The sequence below is a fragment of the Lolium rigidum genome, chromosome 6 (assembly GCF_022539505.1).
Source record: "Lolium rigidum isolate FL_2022 chromosome 6, APGP_CSIRO_Lrig_0.1, whole genome shotgun sequence".
Classification (NCBI taxonomy): Eukaryota; Viridiplantae; Streptophyta; class Magnoliopsida; order Poales; family Poaceae; genus Lolium; species Lolium rigidum.
In genome coordinates this window covers 351,461,521-351,473,500 of record NC_061513.1, presented here as the reverse complement: position 1 = coordinate 351,473,500, position 11,980 = coordinate 351,461,521, and the positions used below count along the sequence as shown (strand labels likewise).

The following is an 11,980-nucleotide window of genomic DNA, read 5'->3' as shown; positions in this document are numbered from 1 at the left end:
GAGCCTAGCATGTACAGACATGGCCTCGGGACAACGGAAACCGAAAGGTTGAACACGAGTCATATGAATGATATGATCAACATGTTGATGTTCACCATTGAAGCTACATCATCTCACGTGATGATCGGTTTTGGTGTAGTGGATTTGGATCGTGTACCACATAACAACTATGAGGGATGTTGTATTAAGTGGGAGTTCATTAGTAATTAGATTAAAACATGAACTAATTATCATAAACATAGTCTCGAGTAGTATTTTGAATTAATTTTGTAGTATTGGCATCCGTTTTTCTACCATGCGCTAGTCTTGTAATTGAGATAGAAATACTGTTAAGTCTGATAAGAAACTTTACGGACTGGTACCGTATTGTTAAAGAATCAAGAATTTATTAAGTCCTATTGCAAACTTTTAGTAAACCTCTGATTGTTGATTCAAAGAGCTATGGTTTCAATTAATACCTAAAGTTATCTTGTCTCCGTCAAACTTGAAGTTCAAATTTGTTTGAAAAGTAAGGAGCTGAAAATTTAGTTTTCAGAAATAATCAAGGTATGAGATATATGTGATATCTAAGACCTTATTGCAAGATGATAGAATATAATTTGGTGAGACTACATGAACTCATAAGTTTTATGGGAATGTACGAAGGTTGAAGACGCAAGGCGTCACAATCCTCCAACTATTGGGGCACTAACGATATTCGCATATCCATGAAGTGACCATCCTTAATATGCACCGTTGCTAAGACTCGTCGTTTCGAAGCATCACGTGATGATCGGGTGTGATAGATTCTACGTGTGCATACAACGGGTGCAAGCTAGATTTGCACATGCAAATACCAAGGTTAAAACTTTACGAGCCTAGCATGTACAGACATGGTCTCGGAAAGTCGTCATGATATGATGAATAAAATTATGAGTGAAATTTTTCATCATATTACAAGGTTACTAATAGTGAAATCCGGAACACTTGTCATATGATGATCAACTTCAAAATAAGAACCTCAAGGTTATTGGTATCAGACCAACAAACCTAGAAGTTATTAATGTTGAAGTGTTTTTCTGAATAATGAGGAAAGCTAAAAGAGAAACTGTAAAAGATATTTTGGCAAAAGAAAAGAAAAGACTAGAAAGTCTAGCTCATGTGTATATAAATGATATACATGTTATGGTTGTATTCCTAGTTAAGTCACACAATGAAATTCTTGGGTATTAGTACCATATTGGTTGGTATGAAGTGTCATACAAAACAACGCAATACAAGAATACAATGGCCTAAGTGACTGACAAGGAATATGATAGGAATGCACGACAGGAACAAAAATAAAGTGTTATTATGTTCGTCGTTAGCATTCTATCTAGCCCTTAGAATTTATAATAAAGAACTTAATAATTGTTATTTTGCTCTGGTCAAATGAAAACAATGAGTTGTTCAAATTATGACATTACTCCATATACGATGGATAAGTTATTATAAATCTTAATGGTGAAACACACATACATAACACCGACGCTAAAATGCCATAAGGCAAATGATTTGAATTCCACTTATTTGTGGAACCGCCATTTAGGTCATGTTAGAAAGGAACGCATGAAGGAACTCCATGCAAATGGATTTTTGGAGTCATTTGATTTTTGAATCATTTGGCGTTTGCAAATCTTTTCTAAAGAGAATGATTAAAATACCGTTCATAGGCCAAAAGTTGAACGGGCAACTAACTTAGTGGAAAAATACATGAAGATGTATGTGGTTCACTGGGCATAGTTGTGTGCGGGAGATTCTTCTACTTCATGAAAACTTTCAAACAATGAATTGAGTATATATATGTGGATATATTCAATAAGGAAGAAGTTTGAAACATTTGAATGGATTCAAATAAATTTCAGTATGAAGTGGAAATCATCGTAATAGAAATCAAATATCTATGATTGGATCATGGTGGAAATATTTGAATTACGAGTTTTAGCGAACATCTAAGAGAGTTATGAAATTGTTCTACAACTTACGTTTCTTGGAGTATCATAGTGATGATGAAGTATCCAAGAGATATATCCAAACTTTGTTGGATCAATGATGAGATAAAATATTGATGCCATTATATTTTTGTGGATTATGCTTTAGTGACTACCGCTTTTACACTGAATAGAGCATCATCATGATCCGTTGAAATGACACCATACAAGTTATGGCATGGGTATAAACCCTAATAGTCAACCAAAATCGGATGAATGTCTTTGTTGGTTATCCCAGAGATTTAATTGGGAATTCTTCCCACGAGACAAAGACAAAAGTGTTTGTCAATGTTTCTTATTTCCGAGAAATTTTTTCGAGTGAAGTATTTGAGTGGGAGGACAATATAATTTGATAAGGTTTATGAACCTGAGCATAATGATCAGAGTAGCGCAGCATCGAAATTGGTTTCGGAAGCGGCCACGACGATCATGGCTCTCATGACTACAAAGTGTTTTAGCCATAAAGATCGAAGTACATATTGAACCTTGTAGGTATGGTTTACTTTGTGATCAAATAAATGATTTGTGGACAAAGGATTGATTTTGAACAATGATAAAACCAACTACAAAACAAAGAAGTTATGATGGGCCCTGACTCCGTTAAAATGGCCATGCGCCATGAAATCCAAGATAGATGAATACTTTATGGATCTATGAAATTGATAGACTTGGATGAAATATCCTTGAAGAAAGCTTGACTTATCGAAAAATTGTTTACAACAAAGTTCAAAAAGTTGAATACGATAAGATTAGATCTTCCGTAGCAATGCTTATAGTCTATGTGGATTATTCTAGTAATCACTACATATTTCTTTTATGAGATATGCTAGTAGGATGGCAAAATACACTACTTAACGGAAGTATGTATACAAGATACAACCAAGAGTTTTGCTGGTCCGTGGAATACTAGATAGGTATACAAGCTTCAATTGGATGAAGTAAGTATCACGGAGTTGGAATCTTCACCAGATGAAATAGTCAAAGAATTTTTGATTTCATCAGAGACGATAAAGAGGCTTGCATTTGCAAGAAATTAAGTGGGAGCGCTAAGACACATTTATAATACTTTATGTAGGTGACATATAGTTGGTTATAAATGATGTAATTATATACTTGATTAAAAAGGTTTCATTGAGAATTAACTTCAATGAAAGGATATGGACTGAAACAAATTTAGTGTCAAGATCTATGAAGATAGATTGAAACACATAAATAAGTTTAAGTGAAAGTACATATGATGGATATTGAAGTAGTTCAATATAGAAATATTAAGAAAATGTTCTTGTCATGTGAAGGTTTAACAAGACTTGAGTGTATCTGACACTCAATGAGTAAAAACACATGAGTGATTATAGATCACGAATAATATGTACACAATCAGATATCATGTGCTATAAAGTGTTATGAGCATATACCAGAATGATTCATATGATGATCATTGGACGACAGTAAGAATATCCTTGAGTACTTTAGAAGAACTAAGGATATATATATATATATATATATATTTTTGTATGAAGAAATGACAAACAAATCGCTGTAAGGTGTTACACCGATATTGGTTTTGTCACATATAAAATATAATTTCAATCTCAAATTAGATTAAGTGTTGTTTAAAAGGTAGCACAATGAGCTAGAAGTTGTCTATGCTAGATTTAGAAGAGTTCTAAATATTGTGACGGATTCTACAAAAGAAGGCAGAGTATGTCATTGTTTTGACAATGACAAAGGATGTTAAGTCAAGAGGTTCTTTGAGAACTTGGTATATTTCCGACAGAGTCAGAACTTTGAAGCTATATTGTGTGTGACAATATTAGTGACATATTTCAGACCGCGGAATTAAGGTTCCACCAAAAGACCAAACATATTTAATGCTGACTCATTTGGAAATGAGTGATGCGTTGAGACGCAAATGAATTACAAAATACATACGTTTCTGAGCGTGTCAGATCCGTTGACTAAAGACCTCTCCCGTGAAAAATACATGATAAAGCACCATAAGGCCAAGGTGTTATATCTTTACAAATGTAAACTAGATTATTGACTCTAGTGCAAGTGGGAGACTGAAGGAGATATGCCCTAGAGGAAATAATAAAGTGGTTATTATTTATATCTTTATGTTTATGATAAATGTTTATATATCATGCTATAATTGTATTAACCGAAACATTAGTACATGTGTGATATGTAGACAAACAAAGAGTCCCTAGTATGCCTCTTAAACTAGCTTGTTGATTAATGGATGATTAGTTTCATAATCATGAACATTGGATGTTATTAATAACAAGGTTATATCATTATATGAATGATGTAATTGACACACCCAATTAAGCGTAGCATGAGATCTCGTCATTAAGTTATTTGCTATAAGCTTTCGATACATAGTTACCTAGTCCTTATGACCATGAGATCATGTAAATCACTTATACTGGAAAGGTACTTTGATTACATCAAACGCCACTGCGTAAATGGGTGGTTATAAAGGTGGGATTAAGTATCCGGAAAGTATGAGTTGAGGCATATGGATCAACAGTGGGATTTGTCCATCCCGATGACGGATAGATATACTCCGGGCCCTCTCGGTGGAATGTCGTCTAATGTCTTGCAAGCATATGAATAAGTTCATAAGAGACCACATACCACGGTACGAGTAAAGAGTACTTGTCGGAGACGAGGTTGAACAAGGTATAGAGTGATACCAAAGATCAAACCTCGGACAAGTAAAATATCGCGTGACAAAGGGAATTGGTATCGTATGTGAATGGTTCATTCGATCACTAAAGTCATCGTTGAATATGTGGGAGCCATTATGGATCTCCGGATCCCGCTATTGGTTATTGGTCGGAGTGAGTACTCAACCATGTCCGCATAGTTCACGAACCGTAGGGTGACACACTTAAAGTTGGATGTTGAAATGGTAGAACTTGAATATGGAATGGAGTTCGAATATTTGTTCGGAGTCCCGGATGAGATCCCGGACATCACGAGGAGTTCCGGAATGGTCCGAGAATAAGATTCATATATAGGAAGTCATATTCCAAGTTTGGAAATGATCCGGTGCATTTATGGCAGGTTCTAGAAGGTTCTAGAAAAGTCCGGAAGAAATCACCATGGAAAGTAGAGTCCCGGAGGGACTCCACCTTGCATGGCCAGCCAACCCTAAAGGGAGGAGTCCAAGGTGGACTCCCCTAGGGTGGCCGGCCAACCCCCCTCATGGAAGGGGGGAATCCCACCCCAAGTGGGATTCCCACCTTGGGTAGGTTTCCCTACATATGGGAGGTTTTAGTGTTGGGGTCTTATTCGAAGACTTGGACTAGAACTCTTGGTGCTTCCACCTATATAATGAGGGGCATAGGAGAGGGGGCTGACCACTTCAAGCCTCAGCCTTGGCCGCACCCCTTAGAGGGCCGGCGCCCAACCCCCCTCTCTCCCCAAACCCTAGCGGTCTCTCTCCTCCACCACATCCCGCATGCTTAAGCAAAGCTCCGCCGGATTTCTCCACCACCACCGACACCACGCCGTCGTGCTGTCGAATTCAAGAGGAGCTACTACTTCCGCTGCCCGCTGGAACGGGGAGGTGGACGTCGTCTTCATCAACAACCGAACGTGTGACCGAGTACGGAGGTGCTGCCCGTTCGTGGCGCCGGAAGCGATCGTGATCAAGATCTTCTACGCGCTTTTGCAAGCGGCAAGTGAACGTCTACCGCAGCAACAAGAGCCTCATCTTGTAGGCTTTGGAATCTCTTCAAGGGTGAGACTCGATACCCCCTCGTTGCTACCATCTTCTAGATTGCATCTTGGCTTGGATTGCGTGTTCGCGGTAGGAAATTTTTTGTTTTCTATGCAACGTTATCCTACACGGGATGCCGTCGCCAAATGAGCCTCGGATCAAATGGACGGGCAAAGAAGAGGAGTGCCTCGCCGAAGCTTGGAAGACAGTGTCTATGAACGGCATCACCGGCGCCAATCAGAACTGCGACACGTACTAGCAGCGGGTCAAGGTGGCGTTCGACGAGCGCAAACTCGTCGACCCGTATTTCAAAACGACGGTGATGGATCGCGGCGACAAGGCAATGGGCACCCATTGGGGGATTGTCCAGGCGGCGTGCAGCAAGTGGCACGGCGTACAGGAGGAGATCGACAAACATGAAGTGAGCGGCGAGGACTTTGAGGCAAAGGTATACTCACTCGTCGTGGCTCCTCCATCGACCCTACATCGCCTAATCGCCGGCCTGTTTTTGCAGATGCGACGGGCACTCGACTTGTACGTGGCAGACAGCGGCGGCCAGATGTTCAAGTACCTCAACGTGTTCGCCCGCATCTCGGAGTGCGACAAGTGGAAGACGGTGCGCAAGAATCTCGCCAACAACAAGGGCGAGCAGTAGAACCCCGACGATCCAGCCCCTGCCGCGTCGGCGGGCCACCCCGAGCTCGGCCAGAAGAAGCTCAAAGAGCAGAAGAAGGCCGGCCATCTAGCCGACAGGTTGCATGCGTCCTTCGACAAGTGCTGGGCCGACGCCAGGGCGCACGCCGCTGGGAGGGACGAACAGCACTCCGTGCGGTGGAAGGCGATGCTCGCCAACCAGGGCGTCCGGATTGCCTTGCTCAAGGAAACAGCCGCGGCGAAGAAGAGGCCGACCTGGCGTTCCTGATCGGCGACAACGACGCCAACATGGACGAGGAGACGAGGGCTTGGTACGACGCCCATCGCCAAGACATCCTTCGACCACTGTCGGCTCCTTCGTCCTCCGCATCGACGTCTACTCCCGCCGCTTCGACAACTGCAGACGCCGATGCTTCGCCTAACGATGCCGATGCGACGCCCGACGCCGCGCCAGACGCCGTTGCTCAGGACGGACCGCTGATGAGCATGTAGTCGTCTAGTTTCGATCGCCGAAATGTGGCTGATCCGATCGCCGGACATAGGCGATTCTTTTGTGTAGCGGGAAGATAATGTTTTGAATCTATCGCCGCTGATGGGCGAAAGCCGGGGGTGCGACTGGGAAAATGTTGCCCCCACGCCCTTTTTACTTCCAATCTGGCGCTTGTTAAATCCGGATTTACGCCGGGGGGGTCGAACGGCTGGGGATGCTCTTACCGCGTAAAATCATGCCTCTACTGAGAATCTCGATTAAAAAGATTTGTATGCGATGTTATCCAACGCCTCCCTGTAGTAGTTCGTAGCTTGAGATGTTACTATTTCTTGCTTTTAAAAGTGGCGGTTATATGTTGCTGGTACTTTGTTTGCTGGATCCTAATTTTTGTTGGTGGATATGTAGCAGGGATTGTCTTGCTATCTGGTTAAGTAGTCTCTGAATCTTTTTTTTTTTTTGAAAAGTAGTCTCTGGATCTTGTAAAAACCGGCGAGACACTGTTGGTGGGATTCCTTTTCTTGAAGAAAAAAAATGGAAGCCGGCGATGGTGTCGCCGGTGGTGGGTTGGTTTGGCCAGCCCGGGATGGTCGCCGACGTGGGGGTCCGACCTGAATAAAGGCGGCGGTCCTAGGGCCTCTCTTGCGTGAAGAGGAGGACCTACCGGAGGCCTGGACTCGTGATATGGCCGGTGGGTTGAGTTCCGGAAGGTTCCGCCGGTGAATGTAACAGTGCTTTGCCTGGAGTTTGCTGGATCGGAGGTATTCGGTCGTGCGCACCCATACATTTATTCCGACCGATTGGTTCTGGAGGGAGCGGCGCGAAGCTCTTTTTCTGTATTGGCATCAAATGACTATGGATCCATGATGAAAGTCGGAAGAAGAGAATTTCATGAAGGCCGGAGGGGAGGACTAGCTAAGTGAGGTTCAAGTCTCCGCGCTGTTGAGGGACTTGCTTGGTGTTCCGGGCTTCACAACAGTGGTATGAAAGTGGGGGCGACAACACAGGTGAAGGGCAGAGTCCTACCTTTTAGGGTGAAAACCCAAGGTCTAGCCTTAACTGGTTGTGCCTGGCAATGACCTTGGTGGAGGCATTGTTTTGAGAGCGGGGACTATCTTCAGGGTGAAAACCTAAGATCTTTGATCGGGCGACGACGGTGTTTGAGCACTGCTCCCTTCTTGGAGGCGTCGTTTTTGGAGAGTCTGTAATTCAGGTGTTGTCTTGGCGGTGGATGTATTGCTGTTGTTAGGCCCGAGATACTGTAGCGTGACTTTTGTTTCTTAGTTTTATTTTCCTTTTTTGGCTGTGTGCATCCGTAGTGCCATTAGGGTGGTGCGTTGTTGCATAGGCTGAGTGTAATTGGTATCTCTTGATATTAATATATTCCCTTTATCGAAAAATGTAGCAGAGATTATCTTGCTATCTGGTTAAGTAGTCTCTGGATCTTGGAAAAACCGGGCGAGACACTGTTGGTGGGATTCCTTTTCTTGAAAAAAAATATGTGAAAAGTCCACCTCCACACCCACATGTGGGAATGCGCTCTAGAGATGATCCCTCGCACTTGTCATTTTCTGTTTTCTCAGCACATTGCCCCTATTTTGGGCCACAAAAGAAGGTCAACCATTTGGAAAGCAGAAGTAATTTTCCCTGTATCCAACACTTCCTCAACTTGGATGGTAGCTTTATGATCTTGTAACTGTTTGCTTTAGATGTTGGGAAATATTCTAGCTTCTTCTCAAGTTCTCTTTATTAGAGGATTTGCCAGAATTACCAGCTTGTTGTTTTATTTTCCTTCTCCATCATGCCTAATAAGGGTGATAGGAACTCCAAATCGGCATGAACTGAGCTTGACATAAACTAATGCATGTAATGAAAATAAGAATACAGTAGAAAAATAGCAATTTAAACTCCATAATCATTTGAGGTATAATGTCAAGGAAACAGGCCTCCTATGCATCAACAATGCATGGTTTGTTACCAATGTTAAATTAAGAAAACATGCATAAATAAATTTGACGCTTGACTTGACGTACGGTGTAAAAAGAGTTTGAGAGAAGTAGAATGGAGATAAAGTGTTGGCAGTGATGAATTGGTTCTCGTCGACAGAGTTCACATCAATTGAAAAGCGACCAAGAAGATGTGGTAGTAGATTAGGATGAACTTTTTTCAGATTCTAGAAATTTTGAGATAGGAGTTAGGATCTGTATTGAATAATTGCAGCTAGGGTGTTACTAAATATGCATCACATCACTCTTTTCTTATTCATGGGCTGGCTAAGGACACGAAACGACTCATCACATAATTGAACAAGCCTAAACGAAACGAATAGGGTCCACTTTTGTTCCCATTACCGTTTACACTTTACACCAGCCGTTATCCTGGCTGCTATCTACCCGCGCGCGCCACGCAGCAGTGCGCCGGCCGACAGGCGTCAACGTCGGCCCGTGCCGGCGCACGACGCCTCATCATGGTCGAAAAGCACGTCGTAGCCGACGCTGGTGACGTTCCTGACGTAGCAGGCGCCGTTGCTGGCGCCGTAGTTGTAGACCTGGTGCATCCGCCACGACGCGCCGGCCACCTGGTCGTCCCGGAGCACCACCACCGCCTCCGCCACCTGCTCGTTGCGCAGCGTGCTCGTTCCGGCGACGGCGCCCGAGCGGGACTCCACGAACCCGATCTGCACCTTCCGCATCAGCCGCTGCGACGAGGTGCCGCTGCCGTTGCCGCCGAGGAAGATGTAGAGCGGGAAGCTGTGGTGCAGCTGGTGCGCGTACGCGCCGCCGCCGCTGACCTCGCTGTGCGCGTCGATCGTCTGGTTGATCGCCTGCTCGCTTCCGTTCTTGCTCACCACGTTCGTGTTCGCGAAGTTCAGCCGCTGGGCGAACGTGGTGGTGATGTTGCCGCGGGAGGAGCTCACCCACCCTGTCGCCGAGATGTTGCGGCTCGCCGTCGCGCGGTACTCGCCGTCGATGCCGTCCAGGGAGTGGGAGTTGATGCCTCCCGCCAGCTTGGGCGCGTCGTGGGAGATGAGGCCGCCGGCGGTGGTGGACGCCTTGGGATCGAGCCAGAGGTGGAGGTTGGCGTTGACGTACCACGAGTTCTGCGCGTTGGTGACCGCGAACCCGACCTCGTGCTCCTTGCTGTCGAGCAGCTTTCCCAGGAACGGCGTGAGCTCGATGTCGTAGGTGGGTAGGTTGAAGGAGCCAATGCTGGTGATGGGGCGCCAGATGAGCGGGTTGATGCCGCCGGTGTAGATCACCGGGAACGGCCACACGGCGCCCACGACGTCGCCGTCGAGCTGGACCGTGACCTCGCGGAACGGCCCGTTCTGGTCCGGCGTGTTCATGTACCAGAACTCGTCCGAGTAGTGGGAGGAGACGTAGACCTCGAGCACGGCGCGGTACGCGTTGGCCGGCACGGTGACGCGCGTGGACTCGACGTCGGTGCCGTTCTGGACAACGAACCATAGACCATCGTCGAGAGGCAGGCTCCTTGACACGGGCACGATCAGGTCGGCGGGAGCCGACGCTGCCGGGGTTGGGGCCGACTGGGCCTTGCGGTGGAAGTAGAGGTGGAGCGTGAGGTTGGCGTAGTAGACGCCGTTGTAGGTGTCGTCGATGAGGTTGCCGAGGTAGACGGCGAGGGTGGAGTTGCCCGTGGCGAGGAGGGACGTGTATTTAGTGACGTCCTTGTGCACCGACCAGGTGACGCCGCCGGGGCGCGGCTCGGCGGTGCTGCCGCGGAGGAGCTCGGCGCCGCCGAGCCAGACGCCGAAGATGCGGTCGTACTGGACGCCGTGGCAGTCGGCGCGCCACTCGAGGACGGCGAGGGAGACGTCCCCGCGCTGCGCAGGCAGGACGGCGGTGAGTAGGCGGTGGTGACGGGCGGCTTGGTGAGCGTGAGCGCGAATGAGTGGGAGAGGAGGAGCGTGGAGCAGGGCCCCGAGCTCCCACGCGGCGGGCGGAGCGGCCGGTCGACCTCGAAGAAGGTGGTCTTGGCCTTGGCACGGTGTCGAGCCGGCTGTGCCGCCTCGACGGCGGCGATGTCCTGGACGGAGAGGCGGAGGTGGCGCGGCGTAGCGACGGAGGAGTTGAAGTGGGAGAGCAGAGTGAAGCAGAGGAAGAGGAGGCGGGGAGCAGAGGAGGTAGGCATTGTGCGCGCTCGGTTGTGTCCGACTCAAGATTGAGAATTTAAAGTGAACATCCTTCATCAGACAGCAGAGAAATATATAAAGAAAAACAACGCTATCCAGATACGCACATTCTCGTATTCTTTGAATATACTCTTTCGTGAGTGCCGTATAATGGCAAAACCGAAGTGCCGAGTAGGTGGGGGAAATTATTGGACTTTTGAAGAACTCATATTGTCCACTAGTATAACATCCCAGAAAAATGCAGTCATAAAACCCGGAGGGAGGGGCCAAAAAATAGCTGGAAACACACCAGATTCCAGCCCCAAGTTCCACTGAAACGGAACAATGAGTCGATATTGCGTAGGACAACCTCAGTGTGGTCCGGATGGCGCACATAGATAATCGTTATCTGAAGAAGCACATTCTTATCTGAAGAAGAAGAAAATTCATTAACTTGTGGTAGATGAATAAAGTTCCGTGTTAGTATATTGGATTAAATCGATAACGGTCTCAACTCCTCGCTCCTGGATGGACCACGGCATTGTTTTCATAGTTATCGCCACTGTCGGCCGCTGGATCCCGCACCTAATCACAAACAAATGTAGGTGGAGTCCAGGCACATATCAGCATCAACTATATGGCACATAGTACACACTACCAGTACTGCCGTATTTTTTTCCGAAATGGGCCAGTACTGCCGTATGTGCTCATAAATCTAACACAATCGTGGCATGTACGTATCGATGGTCTGTTTTAGCCTACCCATGCTCCAGCCGGTCATCTGTTCAACTGTTGCCCGCTCAACGCTCATACGAGACCAGTGAATTGCTGAATTTTATTCATCTGTCCCCCCAAACCTCCTCCAAACGGCGCCGGATCGAACATGCTGTGACGCTGTTGTTTCGCGCCGCGTCGGTGACATCGCTCCCCAGCCGCATTCCCAAACGCCGCCTTCAAACATTAAAATA

The 11,980-nt window shown here is 46.1% G+C and overlaps 1 pseudogene; it reads right to left on the bottom strand.

Annotated features, from left to right (window-relative positions):
• Positions 1–9,302: 9,302 nt before the first annotated feature.
• LOC124661761 lies at positions 9,303–11,428 on the bottom strand (annotated as a pseudogene).
• Between the last annotated feature and the right edge of the window lie 552 nt (positions 11,429–11,980).